The 5,532-nt window shown below is 45.5% G+C and overlaps 1 long non-coding RNA gene across 1 annotated transcript in view; it reads right to left on the bottom strand.

The window, feature by feature from the left end:
* The window catches only part of LOC103587284, a 7,292-nt gene that overhangs the window by 844 nt on the left and 916 nt on the right, over positions 1-5,532 (bottom strand). The window lies entirely within an intron of this gene.

Here is a 5,532-nt window from a genome sequence, read left to right as displayed (position 1 = left end):
AAAAAAATAAATAAATAAATAAATAAACAACCACCTCTTGCAGGAACTAAGAGAGCAAGAACTCACTGATGGCATTAACCTATGCATGAGGGATCCACCCCAATGACCCAAACACCTCCCAACACTCCCACATTGGCCACAATTCTGGGACAGCTGCATCTGGTGCGGGCCTCAGGCTGCTTCTACTCATGGCAGAAAACAGCTGGGCAGTCAGCGGGTGCAACAAGATCACATGGCGAGAGGAAGCAAGAGAGGGAAAGGGGTGTCAGGTCCTTTAAACAACCACCTCTTGGGCCGAGCCCGTGGCGCACTCGGGAGAGTGCGGTGGCACTCCCGCCATGGGTTCGGATCCTATATAGGGATGGCCGGTGCGATGCGCTCACTGGCTGAGCGCGGTGCGGCCGGTCACAGAAAGGACAAAAAAAATAAATAAATAAATAAATAAACAACCACCTCTTGCAGGAACTAAGAGAGCAAGAACTCACTGATGGCATTAACCTATGCATGAGGGATCCACCCCAATGACCCAAACACCTCCCAACACTCCCACATTGGGGACCAGATTTCAATATGAGCTTTGAGGGGATAAACATATACGAACTATATCAAAAGCCCAGCTTATTTAGATCTCAGAAAACTGTAATTTCGTTGGTAATAAAAATGTTAACCACTTAAAATATGATTAAATCTAAAATTTGTGACTTCTGAGTAAACTGCAGTTTTGAAATTAATATAGCAAATTTGTGATAATTCTGAATAAAACAACTTACATATAATAATTTTTATATTTTAAATGAACAAAAGTCACTTTAGAAACATAGAGGACTTTTTAAAAAGAATTACTTACATTTTAATCTTCCCAAATTTTCCATTTTGCTTCCATAGCTTCTATTTTTTTCTGAAAGTTGTGCTTCCTTAGAAATCAGAGTAAGAGGGGCCGGCCCGGTGGCACACTGGATAGTGCGCCGCTTGGGAAGCGCGGTGGCGCTCCCGTCCGAGGGTTCGGATCCCACATACAGACCGGTTCCCGCTCACTGGCTGAGCGAGGCGCGGGAGCAACACCGAGGGTTGCAATCCTGTTGCCGGTCCCTGGTCCGGTACGGGGGCAACACTGAGGGTTGCGATCCGTTGCCGGACACGGAAAAAAAGACAAAAATAAATAAATAAATAAAAAGAAATCAGAGTAAGAGTGTTGTGGGCCTGGAGATGCAGCTCCCAGCAGCCAGACTTCAAAAGCAATCTCTCCTCTCCCTATGGGGTCACCTCAACATAAAATCAGTTTTCAATTTTTATGGCGTAATCTGTGCATGTGCGTGTGCATGTGTGCGTGCATGGGTGTGTGTTTATGTGTGTGTGTTGGTGTGTGTGCATGCATGAATGACATGATTGCTTAATTTGGTAGCATGACTATTGCTCACATTACAACACACTGGCCTTTGACTTCAGAGCTGTGGTGTCCTGAGAACTTCCTTCCTGAGGACTTCCAGTATTTCACCAAAACCCAAAGCCAGCTGATGCAGAAATATAGATAGCAATTTAGCAATTTCCCTAAACCATCTCAGTCTCCTGCAAGATCACAGCCACCCATCGAGATAAAAAGTGAAGGAAATTTTCTCTGGCAACTTGGCAGCCCTCCTGCCGAGGCAAGAGAAGAAGGAAGGGTTCTCCACCTGGGTCGGCCTACTCCGGGCCCTGCCTTCATGGTGCACCATCCTATGTCTCCAGGCTGGCTCTGGGCACTAGGGTAGAAGGGTCTGTGGGCCCCTGATGCTCCTAGAGCAACCCCCTGCCTACCCAGGTACTCCTTTCCCTGGGGACCCCACCAAGGCTTGCTTTCTGCTGGGACCCCATGCTCTAGACTAGGGGCTGTCAAAATTAGAAATCTCATGGAAAAGTAAATTTTTTAAATTGAAAACAAAAGACTAACTTGGAGTTGCTAACTTTCTCTTTTGTCAAATCAAACAACCGTAGTACCTACTTACATTGTTTCTTCTTTCAGTACAGACATGTCTATACCTAAATAGTTAAGAATGTAATGTCAGAATCAGGACAAGTGTTTTAAATTGCCCACTTTCCTCTTGGTGAGTAACTTGCGCCATTACCCTTATTTTTCTCATTTTCCCAGGATATATGAAAACATCATCACAGTCTGGTCCTGTTCTGCCCACCCATGTCTGGAAGCCACTGCTTGATGTGTCTTGGTCTCCTTCCCCACACCCAACCGCTCCTACTGAGTGCTAACCAGTGTAACCTGCAGCATCCAGTGTGAGTCTAGTGCGAGGAAGCTCCAGCGCTGAATGAGGCTGGTGCAAAATAATCACCATATTATCCTGCACATACAAAGAATTAAAATGGGGAAAGAGGGAGGGAGGGGCCAAGAGGACAAAGGGCACCTCTTGTGTCCTCACATCCTCCTGGCCCACCTTTATCTCCAGACTTTGCTAGGATGACCAGCTTCACAAGTGGATAATCCAAAAGCATCTTGCCTCCATTGAGTTTCCTGTTCTTGCTTTCTGCCCCCACTTCTCTGAGCCACGCATGGGATGCCTGTGGAAACCCACTAGGCACTTGCCCATGTGTGAAACTGGAAATGCAAAAGAGACAACCTCTCATGAAGCAACCCTTGACCAGCAGGGCCAGGGGCTGGTAGGGAAGAGCTCCCCTCTGTGGCCAGGAGGACGATCCTGAACACATTCTGCAGAGCCCCTCAGAGGGTCCCAGCAATACTGAGTCCCAGTTGTCCATGGAGGTGACAGGTTGATAATGCACGCTGGTATTGGCTTTCCCTCCTCTGGTTTATTCTTCCAAGACCCCCAACCCCACCCCTGACATCACTTCCCCAAACAAACAACCTGCGTGCAAGCCCTTGTCTCAGGCTCTGCTTTCTGGCTAGAGAGGACTTAGCCTAAAGCAGCTGATCCCAAGCAGGGGTAGATGACTCCTGGCGTGTAGTAACACCACAAGTACCCACCCTTTCACAACCAGTGGATCATAGTGAGATACAGATGAAAGAGACACAGTGGCTCTAGGGGCGGTGGCACTCAAAGTGGCCATGGAATTGGCTGGCTGCTGTAAATGGTTTTAGAAGCCTTGGAAAAATGTTAGGCTCAGGTGAGCTAACTATGAACCATGGAACTGGGTCCCTCGTATAAACAGAGAGGGTAGGATTCTGGAATGGCAGAGGCCAGATGGCACGCATATGGCCAGCAAGGCTGACCCACAGAAATCTATGGCAATAGCAAATAGACCATGGTACCCCTGGGGCAAGAAATATGAGCAGCCAACTTGAGTGTTACTTGACTTGTATGACCGGGAAAAACTCAGGAGCTAATGCCAATGCCACAGCGTAAAATTTCAATCCCACACCAGTTTTCTTGTCTAAGCCAGTTAATTGACACAGACATCACTGAGTCAAGGAAGCACCCTGCCATGGCACCATAAGCATGGATGACATATATTTCCCAGTCTTTCCTCCAAGATACCTGTGGCCGCTTATCGGGGTATCTAGAAAAGGAGAATAACCAAGTCTGCAGAGGGCTTCTAAATACAGCATCTGAGCCAACACTGACACCAGGGGACCCAAAATGCCACCAAGGCCTCCCATTTAGAATGGGGGCTGCTGCAGGCCAGGTGATAAATGCAGCCCCAGCCCAGGCCCCATCTCATAGGAAACTCATGGCTAGTTCCTGGCCACCAAGTACATAAATGCAAAGGGTTTATTCAAAACTGACAAACCCTCACATTGATTCCCTGTCTGGTAAACTAATAGCCAGTGGTAAGAAGGGCCAACTAGAAGCTCCTGAAACTGTTCCCACTCTCACAAAGAGTGTAAATCAGAGGCAGAACTTCATGTCAGAGGAAGTGCAGAGATTGGCATCACCATCAGACACTTAAAGGATGCAGAGATGTGGTTGTCATCATATCCCTATTTAGTTTACTTATATGGCCCCTAAAGAAATCAGATGAATTATGGCAGATATACTGCTGTAAACTTAACCAAGTAGTAGACTCAGTTAAAAGTGCTGGTGTGGTATCTTTACTAGAACAGATTAACACATGCTCTGGCACTTGATTTAGCAAATGCAATCTTTTAAACCCTAGCAGCAAGGAAGATCAAAGCAATTTGCTTTTACATAGAAATGACAGCCACATACACACTGTCATCCTCCAAAGCATCATTAACTTCTCATTAACATCGTTAACATCATTAATATCATCTTCTGTAACAGCAATGTTGCAAGGCATGACTGAATGAGCCTAAAGATAAGGCAACATTTTGTCCCAAATCATCCGTCAAAAAGAGGAAGTTAACTTACATCCAGCTCCTTACAAGTCCCGCATATTGTGGGGTGTTCTTTCGAACTTTATGTTCAATAAAAAAGTACTGCTAAGAAGGGCTGGCCCGGTGGCGCACTGCTACAGTGCGCTGCTTGGGAAGCGCGGCGGCGCTCCTGCCGAGGGTTCAGATCCCACATACAGACCGGCCGCTCACTGGCTAAGTGAGGGGCGGGAGCAATGCCGAGGGTTGCGATCCCATTGCCGGTCCCGGTCCGGTACGGGCGCGACACTGAGGGTTGCGATCCGTTGCCGGTCACGAAAAAAGACAAAAAGGAAAAAAAAAAAAGTACTGCTAAGAAAAGACACATGAGACAGAAGTGGCCAAATTAATGTTGATTTTGGATGCCTAAAGGCCACCTGATAGGATCAGCTTAAAAGAAGCACAAAAGTTTAGCACCCTTTCAATAATTATATACATACGGACATTTTATCTGACATTCTTCACTAGAATGTCTGCTCCAAGGAGGCAGGAACTTTGCTCACCTTTGTATTCCTGTGCCTAGAATAGTGCCTGCCATCAGAAAATAATAAATATTTGTTGAATGGATAAATGAATAACTATTCCTGGGGATATGAACTCACAATTGCAAACGTTGGAAGTTGATGAGTTTCTAAAGATCACTTTTTAAAAAAATAGAATGGGCATTTATCCCAGAGAAATATAAAACTTGTTTTCAGACAAAAATCTGTACAGGAATGTTCATAGCAGCTTTATATAATAACTAAAAACTGGAAACAACCCAGATGTCTTTCAGCAGGTGAACAGCTGAACAAACTGTGGTGTACCCACACCGCAGAACACCGCTCAATAGTGAAGAGGGGTGAACTGCTGATACACAGAGTGGGGGATGCAGGAAGGGGTGGTTATGAAAAACAAGAGGGATGCTCTTGGTGACAGAACTGCTCCATATCTGGACTGTGATGGTGGACGCACAAATCTGCACATGTGACAAAATTGCATAGAGCTAAACACACATACACACAGACACACACAAGAGTTCATGCAAAACTGAGGAAATATGAGTAAGATCAGTAGGTTGTATCGGTGTAAAGTTTCTGGTTGTAATATTGCGCTACTCATATGGTTTTGCAAAATGTTATCAGTGGAGGAGCCTGGGTAAAAAGACACAGGGTCCTTTTGTATCACTTCTTTTTTTTTTTTTTTTTTTTCTTTTTTTTTTTTTTTTTTTATGT

The sequence above is a fragment of the Galeopterus variegatus genome, unplaced genomic scaffold (assembly GCF_000696425.1).
Source record: "Galeopterus variegatus unplaced genomic scaffold, G_variegatus-3.0.2 Scaffold438, whole genome shotgun sequence".
Classification (NCBI taxonomy): domain Eukaryota; kingdom Metazoa; phylum Chordata; class Mammalia; order Dermoptera; family Cynocephalidae; genus Galeopterus; species Galeopterus variegatus.
This window is presented reverse-complemented; position numbering and strand designations above follow the sequence as displayed.